The sequence below is a fragment of the Anoplopoma fimbria genome, chromosome 9 (genome assembly GCF_027596085.1).
Source record: "Anoplopoma fimbria isolate UVic2021 breed Golden Eagle Sablefish chromosome 9, Afim_UVic_2022, whole genome shotgun sequence".
NCBI classification, from domain to species: domain Eukaryota; kingdom Metazoa; phylum Chordata; class Actinopteri; order Perciformes; family Anoplopomatidae; genus Anoplopoma; species Anoplopoma fimbria.
The window spans coordinates 9,866,846-9,891,559 of record NC_072457.1 but is presented as its reverse complement, the minus strand read 5'-3'; the positions used below and the strand labels follow the sequence as shown (position 1 = coordinate 9,891,559).

Here is a 24,714-nt window from a genome sequence, read left to right as displayed (position 1 = left end):
AGACAGTTACATCCCCAGGACAATTTCTCACAGTTATATACCCCCTGAACATCTGCACATCTTTTCTTTTTTTTTTATTAATAAACACTTGACACTTTAATAATTTACTTGTTTTAACGTACTCTTATTTGTTATTTTGTTTACCATATTTTATTGTACTTATGTCTTATATTATTGCACTGTGTTTACTGTTAACTGTAAAGCACCAATCAACCACATAGCCAAATTCCTTGTGTGTGTAACGTACTTGGCAATAAACAGCTTCTGATTCTGAAAGAGGATCAGTTGCTTATGTGAAATTGTTCATGATAATTTCCAGCTATCCAAACCATGTAATATAAGTTTTGCTTATTATACTGTTTGAACAAGCTGTGTTATTGAAAACAAAAGTATTATGCACAGTTTAAGGAGACTAATTAATAATCCTAATATAAGGGGCAAAAAGGTGTAGATTACAAATATTTATCGTCCACATTATATCAATTTCCAGTGAGAAAGTCAAGTCATATAGGACAGTCAACATGTACTTAAGTGTATCCATGTCTTTTAGATTCAAAGGGACTTGGACATGCAGGTCAAAATGTAAAAAGACAGCCTTTGATGATCACAGTTCAGGGCACCCTGGTCTAACATGACTTCTTAGAGTGAAACATATCGAGCTATAAAGGTGATGAAATGGTCCACATTAGCTGGATAAATCTGAGAACTAGGTGAGGAGGTTCTGCCTGTACTTGTGAAGAAAAGCTTCGTTGTCACTTTATATCCTCAGAACCGATGAGGCCACTGACCAACAACAAATAAAAATACTATTAAGAATTCTGTCAAAATCAATAATTTTCCCCCGAAGACTGTGACATCCGTGGGAGGCTGGGGGAGAATCATTAAAACAGTTGTGAAAAATCTTGGCAGCAGCTTGGCATCACACTCCAGTTCCAACATCTCAATGAGGTAGGGCTGTAATCAACCAAAGAAATTCTTGGTCGACTGAAACCCTGAAATTTCGACTAAAAATCGACTAATGGGGGGGGGGGGAGGCATCACGTGCATCTGCGCAATATAATAGCCCATGATTACCGAAAATATATACTGATATCAGCACAAGAAGGCAATTAAACACAAAAGGCAATTCAGGGAAAATTATCTTTATTAAACACGACACCAATGGGCCTCATATCCTGAGCAATAAAATTGACAATTCCTTCTGTGATATCATGTTTGCGTTTGGATGATAGAGGAGGCTTAACATCCAGCGTGGTCTGGGTGTATCGGAGGGATCCTGCCGTTGTTGCGGTGCGCCCGCAGTTATAAAACGAATAAACGATTATTCGACTAAAATATTGAAATATGTTTAATATGATATTAATAGGCTATAATATTGAAATATTACCGTTTTTAGATGATACGCCATGTTTGTAGTCGAGCTGTGATATGCAAACTGTTGTTTGCAAATTTTACATTCGACTTTTTTCCCGCCATCTATTTTGGAAAAATTCTGCCACACTGCCGATGTCTTTGACATGGATGGTAGAGGAGGAGGACTCAAATGAAACTTAAATGAAACGCTCAAAATAAAAATAAATATTCAGCAATTAAACCACCGGACGTTGAATAACATGGACCTTCTTCAATCTACCTGTCTCTAGTGGGTTGGGCTAATCCAAAATAGTGAAAACAAGGGGGGTGTTCTCTGAAGACAGGCTGTTTTCTGTGAAACAGGGCTCTGAAAACACCCCCATTAGCACTTGGTACTTTCCTCCTGATGACGACTTTATGAAATTAACACGGCAAAAAATCGACCAATCAGAATTTTGGTCGACCCAGAACGTATCGACCAATAAGTCGACCAGTCGACTAGGACTTTACAGCCCTACAATGAGGAAAGGTGCTGTCTGCTCACTGAGACATTTTGCTCCCTCAGTTCTTAGGAGATATTAACTCCTTTTCTCTCCCTTAGTGTTTACACTGGTACGACTAAAACCTTATCACAGGTCATTTCAACCTTAATTAAAGTCTTTTTTTAATCAAAGAACAACTTTAATTGTGGAAAGAGAGCTGCTTGGTTTCATTCTTCACTAGTAATAAAGACGGCCTACAACTAGCCTCTTGTAAATAAGTGAACACCTCTACTGCATGTTCCCAGCGCTCTATGCTCCAGATATCTTCCCCTTACCACAAAAAACAATCATGTCCAAACTTCTAACATATTGACCAAAGAATACAATCCGACAGTACATTACCAGTAGTACGCTAGTAAGATTAACCCTAACTTAAACCTTTGACCAATCAGCAGTCAGCCCAAGCTGTAACCATTTGGACCTTATTAACCAGTATCTGATACTTTAACCCTGGTAACAAAAGACCTTGGATATGTGGTGGACACGCCTGAGGAGTCAGAGTTGGGCAAAAAGAAGGAAAAACATATATCTTGCCCCCAAGCTCCCCCACTTTAACCTGCAGAAGGAATTCTTCAAGTCGACATTTGCAGTTTTCCCCGCAGCCATATGAGAATAAGCGTGACGCTTAACCCGCCAACAGAGCAGGACGGTCCCCGGTCCTAAGCAGGAGAAATTTCACCAAACAAGAGCCAAAAAAGGCAAAATCCCCCACTGTCATACGGAGGATCAGCTTGCCGCTTGAACCGACCCCAGAGCGCGGTTAAGGTCCCCGGCCCTGGGCAGGAAATATTTCGCCGAACAAGTCTGAAGACACACACCAACCACTATGAAGAGATCACAAGGAAGAGGCTTTCGTCTGGGTGGAGATAGGTCCTAGTGCTTTTGTAACCTATTTGTTTTGTTTTAAGTTTAACTGTACTATTTACCGTGTTATTGTGTATTTTACGGACCGCCATGTTCCGTTCAGTGTTGTGTAACATTACTGTTGTGCTTGTTTCTTCTGCCATAGTGTTGCTCACCACTGCTGAGCTTTGTTGTGTTTAGATCTGCCACCACGAGTAAAGTTGGTAAACTGTACTTTATTAGTTAAAGGACCAGTGCTGCGGCTGCCGAATCTAGAGTTCACAAATCGGGCTTCTGTTTGATGAGGGAACAGCTCCACTTTACTGCTGCAGTGAGGTTTTGCCTTGTTTTGAGTGTTTTTCTTCTTCTTCTTCTTCTCAAACTAACCCACACACATGTACAAACATGCCACCTGCACATTTCAAGAGTTTACTTTGACAAACAGAAGCCACTAAAGAGGACAGAAGAGAAAACCATACCTACATGTGTGTTGACTTAGCAGGGATAACATTAAATGAGAAAAAGTTGATCTACAGGAGAGTAAATATTTGAAAGCAATATAGAATGCCTGAGGGTCTCGCTGCATTATATTCCATTATATTTTGAATTGTGACCAGGCTACTGAATTGTGTGTTGTCCTCTATATAAATAAAGATATGTATACACTAAATCGGTGCATAAAAACTCAGAACCAGAATGCAAGAAATGAAGTGTTTGTGGTTGTAATTCCCTGGCGGTTTTATTCTTTCTATCTAGTTTGTAAATCACATCAAATTGAGTGCCTTTTTTAGAGGTACTTGATTATCCTAAAGGTCTATAGGTCAATGTTGCAAATCAGCCAACATGAGCTACAGTTCATTGCTGCAGGCGAAGTCACATTCCATCAAGTGACCACAAGTGATTGCAATGTAGAAAACTACCTGCATGTAAACAATACGACACAAAGCCTATGGAAAATCAGTGCAGCGTAAGGGGAACGTCTCTTTGACCTGAACACCAGATCGTCTGGTCTACCTCACATTTTGCAATACGATGATTGACAAGAAGATCTGAGCTGCATAAGATTTTTAATTATGATCAAACATTTCCACAAAAGTAAAGTTGTGATGTGACAAGGAATGTGCATACCTTTGCACTTTTGTCATTTATCTAAATGCCATTGGCTGCATAAGAAAATTACAAATAGCAACCCGACGTCTGATCACTTTCCTGTATTCAACCACAGTATAATGGAGCGATGGACTGATTTTTCTTTATAATAGTCCTAGAGAGAATGAAGCTAGGCTGTAACAATACAAACTTGCACTGCAACAGCTCTTTTGCCAGACATTGTGAGTGTGGTCTAAGGCAGACGAATAGACATGAAAAGGAACTTAAGAAAATAACCTTGTTCTTTCTCGCTGCACCAAGCTGCTGCTGCTGCTATACTTTCAAGCATCGCTGGATCGTCTACTTTATTGTCCCTCCTGAAATAAAAGAATGCTAAAAGATTTTTTTTTCTTTATAGTCCAGTGTAGGATAATGTCATATAATAGGTTACGATGTTAGTTCAGAAAAACGGCAGATGATTCTAGCAGATCTAACATAAATCGATGTCACATTCTGTCGAAATCGGCTAAGTAATCAACTGTCTCCAACAGCCCACAATATTATGTCCATCTTAAAGATGAGGAAATACACACTTAAGCCAAAAAAACCTGGTGAGATGTAAGTTTAATGCAGTTCCACATTGCCTCGCCAGACACTACGCACCCCGGGGTTAGGCGAGTTAAAATCAATGTGGTGGACAAGAGCGCTACAACTATTGATTGTTCAGGGTTGTTTCTATTGCCTCATCTCTCATCTCTTAAACAGCATCAAACATTTGTGCAAGAGCTGGAGTGAGAGAAGGCAATCCTGTTCCACCAAGCGGGGCTACCATGACTACCCTTAAAGCTCTGCTTCAGTGCAACAACAGGGGGTTTCATGGTGTTCAGCCAATATTGCTTCCTCTCCCAGGAGACGGAGAACACAATGCACTCCGGACTGCCACTGATTGCATAGTCTGACCCATAATTTATGGCAGTTCCTTATCCCTAGTAACCAGGCTTTATACCAGGAACGGCATAAAGAAACTGAGCCTGAGCATTCGGCTGATTACATACAGGTAGCCCCAGTAACAGAACCAGGCTTTATACTGATAATGGTAGACTGAGCCAAAACACTCAGATGATTACATTCAGTCGGTTGTCAAACCCTGTAATTTGGTATTATCAAATGAGGAATATAATAAATAGGCTGCATACTGGGTGAAAATAATTGCGTTTCAGAATAACTTAACTCGACTGATTTAGCTCAATAGGGGACGGATCCTTTCGATACCAGCTTTGTAGTACAAATATTTGTTTTCTTACAAAGTCAAACCAAATTCTTATTGAGTTTTCCCAGAGAATGAAAGAGATGTAAACAGCAATTATAAAATGTCACCTCTTGATTACTGAAGCATGTTTAGCGATGGTTAACAATGTAATATAACAGGATCGTCCTGAATATGGCTGTAGTTTACTTTGAAAAACCCTAAAGGTTAAAGAAAAACAACCCATGCATAAAAGATGGTTGTACAATGATACATATGCAGTTATTCTCAAAAAGGGCAGAGAAGAGTCCGTCCATGCTTGGCAGCCTGGAATCACAGCTCATGCCTTGTTTGCCTTTTGTCCATATTTATATAGTTCATAGTTTATATCATTCCTGTTGAGCAAAATGACTGCAACTAAAAATGTTTGTTCTCTTTTTTTTGTTTTTTTACAATTAATTGTATCAAAGGATGGGAAATGTTTAATGCTTTGTGAGTAATTAACTGAGGGACAGATTGAACTACTGTAGTCATTAAATCATTAGTTAATTATTCAATTACACAATCATCAGTAAGTTAGTGGACAAGCAGAAATGCCAAACAGTAGTTGTCCCACTTTCTCATCATTAATGTATCTTTAGGTGTCTCCTAAAACACCGCAAGGTTCTCTGGGAAATTATGATAGGCATTACACACCGTTTTTCAACAATTTATAGCCTTGATTAATATTCTAATAACAAAAAAGTAATTGAAAGATTAATTGAATATGAAAATACTTCTCTCAAACTTAAAACCCACAGCGCACTTGACAACAAATAATTTTTTTTCACTAAACATATATGAATTATTAGATTATTTTAGCTTCAGCTTTGGAAGGCAGTCTCTTCTTCTAGCTAATAAAGTAACACGGCAAACCTGTGGGGGGGAAGACAGAGACCCACACAGGCCTGGCAGTGAGTCTGAACATGCCTCCTTGCCAATCAAAAGTTCAGAGTCTAAATACAGTCACTATGTGGCCCCCGGAGGCATCTGAGACCCCACATCTCCAGTTACAGGAAGAGAATGTGGCACACGACACTCAGTCACAAACGCTTGGCTCTGACTCTACTGCACTGTGGGCCTGCTGCTGAATGCAGAGTGCACTCACAGTAGTAAATGGTGTTTGTATGAAGCACAACACAACAAACTCTATTGATCATTTACTTTTTTTCTTTTTCATCTAATGAATATGAGAACAAACGAGCCAAACATTGCAACAGTTCACTGCAGTTTGTAACATACAAAGGCAGACAGAAGACATGGAAGAACCACAGATTTATTACCAGTGCTTTAGCTGATGTATGCAAACTCTGAATGCAGGTTGTTTGCAGTAATGTTGACACTGTACATGTAAACGCTTAAATCAGTTTAGCTCCCCAGCAAGGTGCCAGGTTGTTTTCTTATTGTGGAGAGAGCCGGTAGAGACTTGACAGTAAAGTACCGTAACACTTGCAGAGAGAGAGAGAGAGAGAGAGAGAGAGAGAGAGAGAGAGAGAGAGAGAGAGAGAGGCTGAGGGCTTCGCTACTTAAAACATTTGAGGCAAAATAAATAATTCAAAATCATTTGCAGAGGATTAGTATGTATTGTGATTCATGCGGAAGATAACGAGAGTTCACTTGGAACCGTGCGCAAGAATATCAATTAAACAAAGAGGCAAAAAAAAAAAAAAAAAAAAAAAAAAAAAAAATGAAACAAACAAAGAAATGTAAGAGCTTTGCAAACACCCGAAAGGGAATACGGCTAAACTGTCTTTTCACCCGACCCAACCAAAAAAAAAAAAACCCCGGACGGTGCAGATGAGTGCAGATGTGGGACTGTTATTAAGCACAGAAGTGGCCGGCGTCGGCTAGCCTAGCCACGCTCACACTAGCCTAGCAGCCTAGCTCGGCTCTGCCCCGATGCGCTGCCACAGACCAGGCGGAGAAGGCTTTCAGCACCGGGAGCGTTGGATAGCAGCGCTCGGGGTGCGCGCTTTGGCAACACTGAGATTGTTCACCTGTGCGCATCCACGCCGAGGAACGCGCATTGAGCCATAGTGAGCACTTTAAGTGTATATATGTATCCCTGCGCGGGGATTCATCAACACTGCCAACATGCATAATGATGAATGAAAAGCAGGACCTCGCCTAGGCTAATGTTAGCTGCACAGCCAGCCAGCCAGTCAGTCAGTCAGTGCAGCATGTGTAATGCTACCAAGCTGCTAGCTGCAAAAATAAAGAATTAAAAAAATAAATAAAAAGGGACCCAGTTGACACAAAACCTCAGCATTACGCACAACAGTACGCACCTTTAACTGTTGGAGACAGGTCCACGAACTGTGTACAGCGCCTGGTTTTTACACTGAGTATTCCCAAAAAAATGGTGTCCTCCCTTGTTCAGTGAATGCCGACTCTATCCCGACGCTTTCCTCAACCGTGTGGTGCTGAATCGGAGGCTACACGCTTCTGTCGGGTGTCTTGGAAATGCCCTCGTCTTCCTGCGGCCGCCTGCGAAATAATGACCCCCTCCCAGCTATCCAACCACAACAACGGAGGAGGCAGGTGCGGATGATGGTGCGCTAGTAACGGGAAGCCCTTTGCAATATAGTGGGCAGTGTGGTAGGTTCCAGGGTTGTCAAATCAGGAGAGGCTCTGTCGTTGACGCATGCGCGGTGCGGAGTGTGAGGATGCGCCCTGCTAGGGAGCACATTTCTGTGCTCTGACATACTGTGGGAGGGGGGGCATGCCGATTCAAGCTGTAGTAATAGCTATATAACGGTACTAATAGCCTAACTGTGTTTGTACCATAATGCATTTATAAAGATACCAATATAATGAATTTTAGAAGTCGGATGTAGAAAAGTTTACTGTAGAGTAACGGCAGATTAATGTGGGCATTATGAGGCCATAAAAACATTCATATCGAAGATCATTGACATGCTGGATGCTGGTTGCAAATTTACTGTGCCAGGTTGAGGTGGACCGATTTTGGCTGTTAAAAGTGCTGTGTGCATGGTGTTATTATTTGGCTTTTGTATTACTTTCTCAACCACATGTTAAAATTATTTGAAGTAAGAATCGGAGCAACAAAAATCCAAATCATAAAAAAAAACATAGTTTTGATTGATAGGTCAATGCAGTAATTGTATGTTAAGCCATATGGAAATATTTGAAAAAAATATCTTTTTTTATGTGAATGTGAAGTGCTGCCTGTAACTTAGGAAATAAAGTGGCTAAAAATAAACTAATGAAACATTTTCTTCTGCATATTATAGTCATTAGCAAGATTTACCCATTTTGAACTGCTCAATTTAATACTGATGCCTCTATATGACCTAAATTAGTAAACAAGACCATCAGCAAGAAGACTGGCTTTTTCTATATAGTTATTCTTAATGTGTGTCCTCAAAAATCTAATTAAATCATTCAGGTTCACTATAAACAATTTTAGTTCAGACTCCTGGCAGAAACCAGCCCACCTTGGACAGACCCTGATCTGGCTCCGCTGTCGCCTTCCACCTGCAGTAAGAAGCTCCGGCGGGAGGAGGATGACAGCTCCGTGCATGGCAGCAGCATATCCTCCTCCTGCCAGAAGCAAAGCTTTGCCTCGCTGGTCCACTGGCCCCCCCTGGTATCCAAGGCCACGCTGCTGTAGGCCCAGGCTGTAATTCAGGCCCCACTGGAGGGATGGCAGGCACGGGAGAACCAGAACCAAAACGGAGCAGGGCAGGCTGCTGCAGTAAAATGAGAGGTTTTCTAAGGGGAATCTGGTGCTCTACGGCTTTTCATCCACAGGGAACACTAAATGAAATTCTTTGATTTAATTATTTAATCCAGTCACTGATATTGCATCAGATCATCAGGCATCAGGCTCATTTCAATAAATGGGTTTACTGCATGTTAAGTCATACGATATCTACGCTAAGCAATTAATCAGTAAATCCTTTTTCAAAAGCATGCAGCAGGAAGTTTTTTTTTTGTCTTCCACAAATAACTTAATCCCTATTTCAAACCAAAATTCTATACAATTTTGATTATTTTTAAATTATATTTTGCTTCATTTGCCACTGAGCTGCCTATAACACTGAATCCCCAAATGCAAACCTGATTTGGCAAAATACTTGCCCCCTGTTGCTGCCTTTTGGGACCTAAATTATCCTCTCTGGTTATACAAAGGTAAAATATAAATAAAAAAAGAACTTGCAGGAGTGTGTTCCTTCTCTGGTTTTGTCTGACTGAAACATGCCATCTCAGTGTCAGAAAATTTGGAAGATAAGTGGCTTGTTTACACATGCAGTTCTCCCACTGGAGAAAAGCATTAATATTAGTTCACAGGACCTACCGCTAGTCTCTTAAAGGGGCAGGGTGGTGGTAAAACCCATGTGACGTAGATACAGGAAACTGACTCTCAGTAGGGGTGTCAATAAGCTCGTCTTGTCTCATATTCAATAAGATCATTGTATAGTCGTAGAGTCAGTACAGAACATTATTTACCTCTGAGATGTAGTGGAGTAAAACAAAATAAAAGTAGTAGTGAAGTAGTGTTTAGTGGCGGATTGAAAACCAAATTTTTGCCACCTAACGTCTGTGTTGAAGTGATATCCGGGCAAACCAAAGACGAGGATTGTACCCAATTAAATGTATGTGATACAGTGATGACTGGGTGCCCCAAATAACTGTCAAAAGAAAAAAGTGAGCAGGTGAAGGTTTCACAGAAGAGCAGTGATAGACGTTGTGCACCAGGGGACTCTCTTCGCCTTTAAAGCATGGTTTTCTATTTTGGGCTTCAATTTCAGTTTTGCATGGAAGACGAACGATGGTCTCTTTAACGGAAGTCCTGTGTTTGTTTAACTCAAAACACATTTGTCAATGTCAAAGTTCATGAATAAAAGTATAACAATGCCTCTAACTGCATGACATCAATTTTAAATCCAATTTTACCGGAACAAGAAAAAATATTATAATAATTTAAAGTATTGATTTACTGTAAGAAAAAGGCAGGATCAGAGGAATATCAGCAAGAGACACTTTTCCCTACAACAACCTTAACTGGGTCTTTTTACATGTAATGGAATGGAGGGGCAGCTCAACATCTGAGCTCCTCCCTAAGGTTGAGGCCAGATGCTCTATGAATGTAACTCATTTCGGCTGCCCCACTGCCCAGAGCTAATGGCCATAAGCAATGTTTGGAACATGGATTGCTCGGGTTAATCCTGAACTCTGCCTTCAGGCTCCACGACAACTCAAGTACAGTGCCGGCATAACCACAGATGGCAATCCTGCTGTCGAGGTCCTGGTCCATCTCAACTTCACTCATGACCAAACCTAATCTCATCTCACTCTCGACCACATAAAACCATGCCAGTTTTGGTAGAGAGCCATATTAATTACTCATTCATCAACATGTCAGTTCACGGGACTGGCTTTGAGGGGAGACGCACAAGTTATAGTCAAGCATAGTCTCATGAACTTGAGGTGGATAACAGAGCCAGAAATGAGCAGGTAATCACTGAAAGCCTTGGAGTAGTTATGTCTTCCAAGAAAATTGGATTACACGGACTTCCAGCCAATTTTTTAGATCACTGAGACACTGCTAAATTAGATGGACCTTTGATACTATGCAGCTGTGGCAGATCAACCTTTTGCTGAACGCCAACAATCTTTTAGGAAAACGGGTGCATTAACGATATTAAAACACTATCTTAAAAGAAAATATCTAAAAGAAGCGTAGAGGTTTAAAGGTGGAGAACAATGGCCTAAAAGTCTTGATAAAAGCAAAAGGTAGGGTAATCTAAAAGTAACCCGTCATAATAGTCATGTTAAATCATTTATTGGTAATAAACATTGTTACAGCATAGAGCCAGCTGTGAGCATTGCCTTTAGTCTCAACATTTTCTTTTCCTTTGTCTTCGGAGAGGAAAAGTGCAGGTACAGCGGCCCATTACTTCCCATCTGCTCATGTTTTAAGTGCGTGGCATCAATCCAGCACAACATGTTAGCAAGCTATTATTCATTTCTCAGTTAGGGGACCATGACTATGAGGTTACTGTAGTGAGTTGTCTCACCGTGTATCCCTGCCTTTCACTTTTTGGTTCACCGGTCTGATCCATCTGGAGCACATTGGGAATAACCCAGTGTGTTTGAGGAGCTGTCAACTACTTTGTTATATTTAGATCAAGGCAAGCTACATAATGCAGTACACGATGAGAAGCTCCTTTATGCTTGTAGAGCGACACAGCCCAACGTTGTGATTTCCTCTGAGATTTAAGCACACCGCTACTCATCCAGCATGTATGTACTACAATATACAAGGGTACAATATGTGTGTGTGTGTGTGTGTGTGTGTGTGTGTGCTTATGTTCACAACTACCCCAGTAACAAGTGTAGTCCATACACTTTACTTCCATAAAGTCCTATCAGTTTCCAATACGTATTCACATCCCTCCAGTGTCCAGCTGGGCCCTCCACTCCACCCAGAGGAGAGGCACTAAAGGGACTGCAATCAGAAAATATCCCTAGACTAGCTTCTACCGCTCTCTTAACATAATGAGGTCATCTCTACACCCAACCCACTGTACTTTGGGGATGAATAATAAAGTTTTGCAGACTCTTGGCTTTTCATTCGATTTGAAAAGATGAGACAAGGAAAATAGCTTTGGTTTTCGTTTTTCTTCTAATCCCTCCATTGTGAATCAAGAGTCATTCACATCTTTTATAAACAGTTGCCAAGTGACATTTCATTTTCAAATGTCAGAGACATAAATGTTCATTGACCCAAAACTATTACCGCTTGGGAAAGAGCTTTAGATTTCCCCCTGAAGATCATGAAGGCACATGCAACTTACCTCAATGTTGAACGATACTGTAATTGTACCAATTATTATATTTTCTTTTTTTCAAAGGCCAGGCTATATTTTATAGAATGTTCTCTGTTTTATAAAACGTTCTCTTTGTAGCCACCATATACGTTAAAGTGATGCATGGCACTGTCTGTTATCCATAAATTAACGGATGTTGAGGGTAATTTCAACCATCCGGACTCTAACTAACATTCATTCACATCCAGTCCACACCGATAAAGGCTACATGCTCCAGAGTGATTGGTGGCAGCTCTGTCAGTGATGTGCCTGTTGGCTACAATGTCTGCAAGTCATGTGATGGACCCCTGGGATTACTCCACAGGGGAAAAGCCGAAGCTGGTTTCCAGGCACAAAAGGCAAATGTTGGCCATCCCTTCTTCACTGCATACAGACGCGGCGTACTGGAAAAACTTTGAGGAGGCAAAGTAAGATCCTGGCCTCAATGGGTCCATTAATTACTGATAATGGACTCCTCATTGTGTATTATCCTTTACTTAACCAACGCTATCAAGGACCTTAATCTAAAGTTTCTCAGCACCGTTTTGATTTACTATAATTAGTATACAAGTATTAACTTGGTATAATAAATTAGAAGACTGTCCGTTACTCCTGTTACTCCTGTTTAAAACTATGAGAAACCTTTTACCATATGTGATCCTTTATGTTGTCTTCCAAAAGGGGGAAATGACACATCATACTTTTCAATATTGCTGCAAACACACAATGCTTCTCTCAGAGTCCTTCAATTTGAGATTGAGTTAATCTGCGGGCAAAACCGCAAAAAAAAAAAAAAAAAAAGGGTTGCAAAACGTTGTCAAGCCAAGTCATGGTACCATAGCACTTTTTAGAATGTATGTCCATTATAGGGGGATTCTAATTGAGCCCCCTTTTCATTATCTGTATTCATTTTCCGTATCCTTAGGGCAGTTTATAATCAGGGATCAGGACCAGGATGTGTCATTTGATAGTGTTATCAGTGGAACAAGTGTCCTTCTGTTGAGTTTAATCCGAGGAGAGTATCGGGCACATCTTTTTTATTTTATGAGATGTAATTTCAGTAGCAATCATCATATCCTTTCATCGGAATCCATTCTCTTCATCCTGCTCGTTATCAATATCCTCACATCAACACGAATGCATCACTTGGTTTGGGTTATTATTGAAACCGTTTGCCCTCTATTTAAATAGATATTAAAGAGGGGGAAACTTGTTCAATGTTACAATCAGATAAAATATCTACTGTAAAAGGGTCTCTGCGTAGTTCTGTGTAAGATTGCCCTTCAAATGCAGAGCAAAAGAGCGAGTGATTAGTCTAAATGAGCACCCCGCTTTACATGATGATTATAGGCTCACGATTACATCTGCACTTTCAATCAGTGAGAACTAAAATTGGAGATATTTTAAAGTGAAATGTCTTGTTAAAGATGACATAGTCCAACTGTGTTGCCTTGTTTCCAAGAGGTAGGGTCTGATCTGTTAGTTTGGTTGTTCAAGCCGCTTCTTACTGCTCCTTTATAGCAAGAAAAAGTATTCCTCAGCAGTGCAACATATTTTACTCTATTTTTTTGCTGACAGCCTCTGTAGCATCCGGAGTCATGAATTAAATATTGTTCATGATTTAATACATTTGATGAAATGAATCATTTAGACAACTGTCAGACATGATATATTATTGGGTTTGGTTTAATGACTGTCTTTTATCCTTTGGAGAGTGTGTGAAGTAATTTCACAGGACACGTTCTCAGGTTTTTGGATTACGAGTTAGTGGAATGTTTGCTGAAACAACACACCATTACCCTTTTTCACTGCTGATGTTACTGTTTGGCTTCGGACAATGATGCTGTGGCATGTGGATCACATTAGAAAACAATGTCTAAAGAGTGTGTAACAGATCTACTGCAGTAGGTCAGCATGCTCAAGGATGATGGATGCATAGCTTGTTAACTTGCATTTTTTTTGTCCCTTCAAGGGCTGAAATATAAAGTATAATAATGTCAGATCTTTATTTGCATACTTTACCATCCCTTCCGCACCAATCTTATAAAATGTTTGAGGGGACAGTTTTTCCACAGTAAAAAAAGCAGTCATGTTTGTGAAACGTACTGTGGTTGATTATGCACTCAGGGAAGATATGGCATATTTGTGATCATGTTGCCCTTTCTGTGTCACCCAGCGGCTTGCTTTTGTTAGCATCCACGGAGTGTGCTGACCAGATAAGCTTGTGCGGCATCTCCCAGAGATGCACCCGTTACAATGGGATTTATAATGAGAATGTAACAGCATCTCCCTGTCATTTTGTCTGTGTGTTTGTGAATTTTGAGGCTTGCATCCCAAACATAACCCTCAGAGTATATATGCCATCTGCTAGGATTCAGTCAAGAATATATTCAGAATTTAAGATAAAATGTTCATGTGGATTTCTTAAAAATGATTTTGCAACAGGAAATGTGAACCAAATCATTTGAGATGAACACAATTTGACTTTTAAATATGAAAGCAACCTTCGTACACTGTATTCAAGCATGTCTTATCTTCAGGCCAAATAAGCTAAGAGGAGGTCAATTTGTGCCCAGCTGTTAATAATAAATACTCGCAGTGTTGTGTTTAACATTCAAACAACCTTTTGAAATCATCTACAATAAGAGGGGGACTTTGAATTATTCTTCTGAAATATTTGAAAAACAATGGTTTGGATGTTATACTACATAAAGGTTGAGAAATGGCTTTTTCGGAAGATGTCTTATTGTATTAAGTGTTTTGTTTTATTGTATATACCTCCATGGGGAACAGCTACTGTACAATCTAATGGTGCTGACAGAACAACAAACTTGACCAACTGCATGCTTAACCTACTTAGAAGTGAGATCCCTTTCTTTAGAAAAAAAGTTTGGAATTGTCAATCCTAAAGACATGTGGAAGAGTTTCTGAGGACGTCCGCGTAAGAGATACAATGACGCAAAAGATCAGTGAAAGCTGGAAATTGAAGACTAATCCTCACTTTCATCCCTGCCCCATCATCACATTCGTAGATACAAACATGCACAGCTTTTATTGCATGAATGAGTCATGTTTGTCATTCTCCAGCTCCTTGAAAACCTGCATGATGATGTCATACTGGATCTTTTATAGACAAAAAAATCCCTCCAAAGATGTGAGAAACCTTAGCATCCATTGAAGTGGATGAGCTGTATTTCGTGCTTGAAAATATAATGACCTTTCATGAGAAAGGCAAGAACAACCATGGAACCACAGAGCACCTTCGTTACCCACAGCTGTCAGTGACAAAAGGAGATTTCAGAGCACAATGCATGAGGGGAAAAAACGAATACGGGACAGTAACAGACAATGTGACATCAATTATTCATACCTCCTGCGTATGTGTTGGGAGGATGCAACTGCATATTCAAACTAGAAACAAGCTATTGCAAATGTTGGGTGTTTTTGGGCACAGGTTTATTTCTAGAAAGGCTTCTATTCATCAGACACTAAATTTGCTGTGCAGTATTTTGAGTAAATGTACCAACAAGGCTGTAGGGGGGTGTTGTAATTACTTTTCGGGCTTTTGTCCAGATAATTTTCCCTGTGGGAGCCCTAAAATAGGAGGAGAGCCAGAATTTTCTCTGGCCATTTCATCAGTACACAGCAGTACATCAGCATTTGTCAATTTCATTGAGATTAGGATATTTAAGATTTCAAATGTCCCTTGCTGTTAAATTGACAAAAAACCCACAACATAATGATATAACTACCTCACCCAAACACATAAACAAAGTTTTCCGGCTCAATATTTCACCACATGCACGTTACTCTCTTTATATTTTAATCACAGTATTGACGAAGCCACATGTAAACTTGCTTATACTCATTTTGAGTGTGTGTGTGTGTGTGTGTGTGTGTGTGTGTGTGTGTGTGTGTGTGTGTGTGATGTGTGTGTGTGTGTGTGTAAAGTGTGTGTGTGTGTGTGTGTGTTCTTTCTCACTAAAATTGAGGTATGAATGATGGGATATAATTGTCAATGGAAACAAATTAGCAGCAGCAATGTATAGTATATCAAAATAATAATAACTATATTGTATGAAATCTGACAGTGTATCAACAGTAGAACTCCGATAACTAGAAAACCATTATATATAAAAGCAGGATTCATTATAAACCTGATATTGTGTTTGTCCACCTTAAGTTGATTACTCTAACAATGAAGTTGCAATAAAAGTTCACAGTGACAGTCCCTGTAAGCATCAGTCACAATTGTCTTTGCTCAGCGCTCCTGGAGCTGAAATGATGAGTGGCAGAAGCATTCACTAGGTGTTGCCAACTTGCCACTGTGACAGCAGTTCAAAACAAGTAGCACCCTGAGGGAGACAGCTAACCTTAATTGATGATGCTGTGCTGGTCATCATTTGTCTATTCCATTCCAACAATGTTGCAAGAAGATTTGCTTCCTGACTTCATAATCTTGATTTATAGAAGTCATTTGATGTGTATCTTTGGCCTTATTGAGCTAGCTAAAAACGAACCCATTACTTTGTAAACGAGTTCACAAGTTATTGCTGTGTGACTTTGTTTAATGTAGAGTTCAGGCTAACAAAAATCATTCTGTTCACTCTTTTAGCTTGTAACATATCGGTTCTTATATTTATCCCATTAGCTTTGGAAAAGAAGCACACACTGTCATCAGAGTTAGGACCAATACTCATGATAATGCTTACGCTAGAGTCTGCATTTGATGGAATTACAGATATAAATTCTTGAGCTCAAGATAAAAAATGGGATGTTATATATCCATTCAATATTTTGAATTTGAGTCTTAGTTAAGCACATTTCCATTACAATTGCCATGGAAACCAAATCATCTCCAGTCCTCACACTGATTAAACGAAAAGCAATTCATTGCCATGCTTGTATTAAGTGTTGTTGCACTACCTAATAAAGCCAGAGGCAAATAAAAGCCAAGGGACAGCGACTTCGCCAGCAAACAGCCACTCTAGATCAGAGGCCACTCGCCTTGAGTACTGGCTGTTTTATGGTGTGTGTACTGTCATTTCATCTGAAACATACACTGTTACAGAGGCCTGTTCAATGACTCTCATCAATTTATAAACAGATCTCAAGTGAGGTCTCAAAGTGAATGCTTTGCCCAGAGGGCAGCCTTGCTGTTTTATATCGAGCCTCCAGACAGTTAAACTGCGAACCAGGGGGCCACTGCACTGCCATTGCAAAAGAATACTGCAGTGCCGTTACTATATGAGAACAATAAATATCTTTGGAGGACGACGCATTTTGCTCTGTGAGACTGTAAAATGTATTCGTTAATGAGCAATGAACAGAACAAAATTGGAAAACTCCTTGAATCCCTCATCCTTGATGTTTTTATGTGGAAAGTCTCAGAAATGAAAAACAGTACCTCGCCTTGATAACACCAGTGGGAACAAGGTAAAGCTTTATGTTTTTTTTCTTTGCTTTCATCAGTATAAAGCGAGAGGGAGATTTCTCAGAAAGATAAATGTCCTACGTTAATGTCTTTTTCTCTCTCCAGTCAACACTATAGTTCTACACAAATCCAGACGGATTACTCTGCAGCATCGCTGAATGGCAGAACTCTTGATCACTGTCTCAGAGAAACAGCGAGGGCTGAATGTTTGAAACATTACCGGTGAAACAACACACTATGTGATAGATGCATTTTGGCAGTTATATAAAAACTGCAAAAAATAAATGATTCCCTTACACTCTTTCTTCAAGAAAAGTCAGAAGGTAAGGAAGGGAGCATGGTAGTTATGTAGGTAGAAGGTTTTACAGAGAGCTTTTAGGAGCAGAGCTGGGGAGGAGCATACCATATTTTTTTATAAGTATATTATTATTATTATTATTATTATTATATTGTCTGCAAATCTTCAGTCTAACAGGTAGCCATTGTCAATTTAAAAAGTAATTTGCCATGCATTATCAGTGATGTGATCAGAAAGCAAAGTTTCTTAAATCAGTCATTAAGACGGATGTATTCGAGGAGCTTAGCCTCTAGGTACAGGCACCTTCGGGTCTGTGTAAGTGAAAGAGCAACCCCAATGCCAGCGAAGAATGATGGCATTGGAAGATTCTGAAAAGAAACAATATGTCAAGCAAATAAATAACCACATTCCAAGATGAAGATGTGCAACTTAAACCAAAGAGACAGTGTAAAGCTGAAGGAGCAAAGGGCAGTGTTACCATGCTGAATATCAGCTTTTTTGAACCTAGAACTGTGGAAATGGAAGATGATTTTAGAAATAGGGGTACAAGCCATGTCAAAAATAATGTGGCATATCATCAGGTTCAGGAGAGGGGCTAGAACAGTGATTGGCAGCAAATGTGCTAAAACAGTTGAATGAATCAAAGTTAAAGCCAATAACCCTATACACACAAACTGTAAAGCTGTAAATCAATTATTCCTCACTAAAACAGACAAGTTGAAGCCACCTGCCATAACTTAGTGTTGCAAAAAGACACAAGGATTATAGATATAAGAGCAGTCGCCTTGTTCAATTGATAAGGCTACTGAAAAGAATGTTTCACTCTCGAGTCTTAAGCAATGTTTTTGAAACTGAAACCTCACCAGAAAAAGGACTGCATTGGTTCTTTGACCTATGACCAAGAGGTCACTTCAAAATCCAAACTATTTCCATGGCAAGTGACCTCTTGTGACCTTATAAACTAAGTTGAAAGAAAATGTCACCTCTCAGGCTGGAGATCATTGCTGGTTATTCAGTCAAAATAACTGTTTCCATTTTGTCTATGACCATAGTCAACATTCGTTTCTTTTTTTTAACTATTTTTAATTGCTCATGATCATGTTATTTTGGAAGCCAAAAGTGAAAATAAATACATGAATAGTATAGTTTCAAGATATAAAACCATAAGTGCAGTATAGCTTATGTTTTTCTATCTTTTCTCAATAAGTAAATAAATACTTATTCTCAACTAAGTATCATATTGCTTGTTTATTTGAGTATACTTTTTCATACAGTTCATGAGTTGTTTATTCTCTTGTCCTAATTAAACGGTTTGTAGTGCAGGGAGTTAGATGATTGCAATCTTGATTCTACTGGATGATGCAACAGTACAGAATTGATTGAAGAGCAGTTCATTTGATTCATTTTTGTGTAAATCAAAAAAAAAGACTTTGAAAATAGCAAATGTAAAAACAAACGAGTTTTGACAGCTTCTCCACCCACATGCCTCAACGGTTCGTTTTTTGAAGACACAACAAATGAGCTATAAAATCGTGCATCAGCAGCAGACCTGCTGAACAAAGGCAGAAAAACTGGCAAATACATGGCTTTTGACCTAGATCTGGTACTGTAATGGCGTGTTTAGTTCAACAGAAAATGCATTAATAAAAAAATATTTTACTATTTTTGCATTAGCAGTGCAAATCAAAGTACAGCTTACTAACACACAGTATTTTCTCAGGGTACCTGATGAAAATAGGTTAAGAGAGGCCTCTTGTTGTGTATAATGTAAGTATTCCAGAGACTTACAATCAATTAGCTGCTGTGCACTTTTGTACTCACTCTAGTCTTCTCTACAGCAGTGTGTTCATAAGGTATAGATAGAACTTATTGCCAAGTGTCCAACTTTATACAGTAATGAAGTACCATATAAACTTTGTATTGACACATCACATCTGTCCTCCTTACAGCATGTCTTTCTATAACTTGCTTAACTTCCTTGTGGCTACCTGCTCGACATCATACTGGGTGAGAGTGAAGTTAATTTAATGCACCATCTGTTCGATACCCAGCTTCGGCAGTCGATGTGTCCTTGGGCAAGACACTTAACCCCAAGTTGCTCCCGAAGGCTTGCCATCGGTGTGGACTGGATGTTGCATGAATGTTAGTTAGAGTCTGATGGTGGCACCTTGCATGGTAGCCCTGTCACCAGTGTGTTAATGGGTGAATGATATGTAATATACTACTGATTGTAAGTCGCTTTGGATAAAAGCTTCTGCTAAATGACTGTAATGTAATGTAATGTAATCTGTTGTGTCCATTACATCTTCTGTACCTGTCATTGACAAGCAGAAAATAAAGGGTGGGATATGACCATACAAGACATCAGATATGGAGAGTAGTTAGACTATGAATTCCCAATAAAGTAGGCCACGTTTAGAACAGTATAAGAAAAACAGTAGCCCTGTCTGAAGAAAAAAAAAAGTGATAACTTTCCAGAAATGTTAAATCCTAATTTGTTTTGCAGTGTTTTGGTATGTAACGCATGAATCTGTTACACCAGCTAGACTTCCTGAAATTGCATTTAATTGTCTCACACACCCACAACAACACACCCCTTGCGCTGGTAACAAAGTATTGTTTTCATTCTGAATCCCAGCATGTATAGAATTCATTTTCAGAAAGGATGGTCTAATTTGTCTCACCGCTGAAACTGCACTCAATGGAGCAAGTACACATGTCCAAGGTCTGGCAGAAAAAAACAGTAATCATGCCATAATGCTCTACTGTGAAAGTCATCTCCACGCCCAAGGAAGAAAATCCAAACTAATCAATTAATAATATATTTCCTTGGTCATGCCAGACAATTCCTGTGAGCATATGAAATGAATAAAACATGGAAAGAGAGACGGGTGAAGGGGAATTAGCATTGTCTGTGTCTGTTTGTTTGTATGCGATTTTGGGAAACTGAGAGACTTAGAATCCCAGAGATGTTCTTGATTGGTGCCAAACTATGTCTTCAGTTTGTGAAAAAAAAAAAAATGTCTACCTCCTAAAAAAAAAATTGAATAACTGTAATAGATCCAAAAACACTGACTTGAAAGTGGACAAAATCATCTTTAAAAAAACCAAACAATAAGCACTTGCTCAAATGCATTAAGACAAGAGGGTTGTTATCACCATATCATTCAATCTACTTTAGTTGACATTGTGAAATTGTGGATTTATCATCTGTGCCCTGAGGGAGTTAAAGCTACCTTCCTGTGTTTGAGACAAACAGCAGCGACAAATCACATCAGCTGTCCGCTATGTAGCACCTTCACATTGCCCAGCGTCAACACAAGCTGAGTAAAGGTGTGACATCCCCTATAATGATTTACTTCAAAGTCTTAGGTCTACAGTGAACTACTGTCTAAATGTGTTTCATTAGTATTCTCATTATGAAGACACACACACACACACACACACACACACACACACACACACACACACACACACACACACACACACACACACACACACACACACACACACACACACACACACACACACACACACACACACACACACACACACACACACACACACACACACACACACACACACACACACACACACACACACACACACACAGACAGACAGACAGACAGAAAAATCATTGGCAGGAGAACTACCTGAGTGACTAAGGAGAAAGCCTGTGTGTGCCCAGAGCAATTTTCTGAGCTTGTCAAATTGTCCCGTTGTCATGGTGATGATGTCACTCTGTATGTCAGAGGGAGATATGCATAGACACAGGGATGTTTTGTCTAAGTATTGCTTAACATAGGTCACTGTGGAAACCAAAATGTCACTAATGAGGTGGGCTTTTGTGGAATATTTGGATATGTACTTTTCATGGATTTGCATATGAATGGAAGAAGATACAATTATACAGTACGAGCAAACCTCACAAGTTGGAATTTGAATATCAATATTACAAGAAAAGGAATAGGTGACGCAGAGTCATAACACTGTTGGAGCCATTTGTGTGTTCAATGCTGTTCCTGACCACAAAGTTGTTGTTGTTGTTGTCAAGAATAGGAAGAAAGCATCAGCAGGTAACTTGCTTGAAGTGACAGTATATTACATAAAAACAGGTTTTGATCAGTGAGTTCAATCAGTTCAGCTTCAAACAAACCGTTACGTGCAGTGTCTTGTATGTATACATGTTGTAGGCCTACATGTATTGTGTTCTGTTTTGTGTTGTTGGTTTGTGTTGTAGGCTGCACGGTGGTGTAGTGGTTAGCACTGTCGCCTCACAGCAAGAGGGGCCCGGGTTCAATTCCCGGGCTGGACAACCTTCTGTGTGGAGTTTGCATGTTCTCCCCGTGTCAGCGTGGGTTCTCTCCGGGTTCTCCGGCTTCCTCCCACAGTCCAAAGACATGCAGCTAAGGCGCATTGATGACTCTAAATTGCCCGTAGGTGTGGATGTGAGCGTGAGTGGTTGTCTGTCTATATATGTCTGCCCTGTGATAGGCTGGCGACCTGTCCAGGGTGTACCCTGCCTTCGCCCATTGACAGCACCCCTGCGACCCTTAACTGGATAAGCAGGTTACGGAAAATGGAATGGAATGGTTTGTGTTGTCGTTCTGTCTCCTCCTACTGTTTTCATTCTCCTCCTTCTCAGATGTGCGCACCTGGTTCCAATAATTAATCATCACCACACCTGTTCCGGATCTCCTATCAGCCATTCCCCTTTAAATAGTCCTTCTTTATGTTTTGGGTTGAGCTGTGGCAGAGCTCTGGTTGAGCTTTTACTTTTGTTTTGTCTTGTGTTAATTCTTTGTTGTGCGCACAGGGACAAACGAGGGTAGGTAAGATACCCTGGGTATACATATTAGATGCACGTAGGTTTACCTTTTGTTAAAACCCCAGATTAGAGTGAGCACCACCCGCTGTACTTTTGGGTGTTTAGCACCTGTCAATGGGGGTGGGTTTATGTATGTTCTTTTCTTTGGTGCCACTGACAGTCCTCTTTGATTCCCTGTGTTGCTTTTCTGTAAATAAATACTTTCTTTAATTCATATTGGGCCCTGGTTTTGTGTGACTACACCCTCGCTTGCTCAACCTGTTGCCTTATGCTACGTCCTTCTACTCCGAGCCACCAGGGGGCGTAACATAAACAATCACAACTCAAAGTTAAAGTTACATGTCCTCACAACGCTTTTACTCTACGTACAATTCAATTCCCTAGCCACGCAACTGTAAATTCCCTCAAAGAAACAATCTTTCAAAAAAATGAAAATGTCCTTCGATTTTTTTATTTTTATTTTTTTTTTTTTATTTTTATTTTTTTTATTAATATCTCATCCAGTAACATGGAGGGGGCTGCTTCATCATCTATATGATCGAGATGTGTTAGCTACACTTTTGGGGAGCTGTCATGTTCTAACTTTATATACAGTAAATGTTTTTTTCTGTTTCTTTAAACCCAATGCATGTTGGGATTGTAACAGCAGACAAGTGGAATCAGAGAGTGTGTTGCGTGCTATCCCATTTGTCTTTTGTTGTTGCACTGTGGTTTGGAGTGGGCTTGTCACCAATTATCTCATTAGGAGTTAATAAGTGTGGAGCCATTCAATAATCTCAGCTAATGGAATGGCTTACTGGTCTTTAGTCAGTGGAGTAGGTTGAATTGTTGGTAGACACAAGATTACAAGCACAAGTCAGGAATCATGGCTCCCTCACTATCAAAGTGTATGAATAAACATAAAAAAATGTTTTGTCCTGGAACACTTCCGGATAGATCTGATGAAGCCAATGGCTCCCACACTGCCAGCAGCTCTGAGTTTTCTATGAAATCTGATTTTAGTTTGCTTGACCTGATGAAAGACTGTGTATTGGCACTGGTGGCCTTCAAAGTCGGACCATGATAGAAAAGTTGGGCAATACAAAGACTTACTTAAACATTATGTTGAATCAAAGACGAGTGTTTTGGCTCATGCCTTCATCAGGAGAAACAGAAGTGATGAGTTGGAAGACACTTTACAGTTCTATAGTGTTTATCTAAAGGACAAGCATGATTGCATCACTCAGTAATAAGGCTAGTATCTCGACTGCTGTTCTTTTTTCATATCAGCACCAGCTTGTGGTCCTCTTCACAGCTGGATGTAGATGGGCTCTTTTGGTGCATTTCATACTAAATGAGTGAACCTATCCCAATCAAATACACATATTCCATAAGGAGACATAACTTGCTCATCATCACATCCATATTAATAAATGGGATAATTCATGCACGTGTAAACCTATTTTCAGTGTGTGGGGGGGCTGCCCAGGAGGATACATGCATATTAATGTTTTGAATTAATGCCTGATAGATGTATTATCACATTTTTCAATTATTAAATCTGACATTTATGTGGAAATAATATCACAGCAGGACTCACAATATGAGTCAGATATGATTGATTATATTTATCCTGCAAAAGCACAACTGCAAATGATTTTGTCCATGTTGTAGTGAAAACATACAGGATTTAAGATAATGTAGATGTCCATCTGTCAGTCTAATCTGTCTATCCTCAGAGTCAGCAGCTGTCAGTAATTTATCTGTGCATAACAAGTCGATAGTAGGTTAAAGTTAAAACAAAACCTAGATCTACATGCAGGATAAAAGCCACCAGGCAGTGAAAGAACCAGTTTAAATACTGCATACATGCTATTTTTTTCTGCACCACAAATGACCCTTCGCTAAATCACAGCGCTTGAACGCAGACCAGACCAGACCAGGTCAATCATAGCGTAGCATCAGCCAGCTCTGACCAGGGTCCGGCCATAGAGTCTCAGGCATTTGTTAAAGATTTTCTTCATTGTCAGTCTGGCCTTGTGGATTTCAAGCTAGTCACGGTCAAACATTGTGCCTGGGGCATGTATTATAGTGATACTCGTTACCCGAAGTGGTTGGAAGGAGATATATGTTTCTCAAAGCGTTAGGATTCTATGTAAAAAACTATGTTGATAACATTAGTATAGTGCAGCTTTATAAAACGTCTATGCTACGCTAGCTACTGAAG

General features: G+C 39.7%; 1 protein-coding gene across 3 annotated transcripts in view; it reads right to left on the bottom strand.

Moving 5' to 3' along the window:
* Window positions 1–24,714, bottom strand: part of ctnna2 (catenin (cadherin-associated protein), alpha 2) — a 359,609-nt gene that overhangs the window by 272,593 nt on the left and 62,302 nt on the right. Inside the window, exon 1 of one of the 3 annotated variants that reach the window (XM_054603692.1) lies at window positions 7,401–7,629. The exons of the other annotated variants lie outside the window; for them this stretch is intronic. The gene's annotated coding sequence lies outside the window, so the exon portion shown is untranslated. Of the gene's footprint in view, window positions 1–7,400; window positions 7,630–24,714 lie in introns of those variants that run through there. 3 annotated transcript variants of the gene reach the window in all.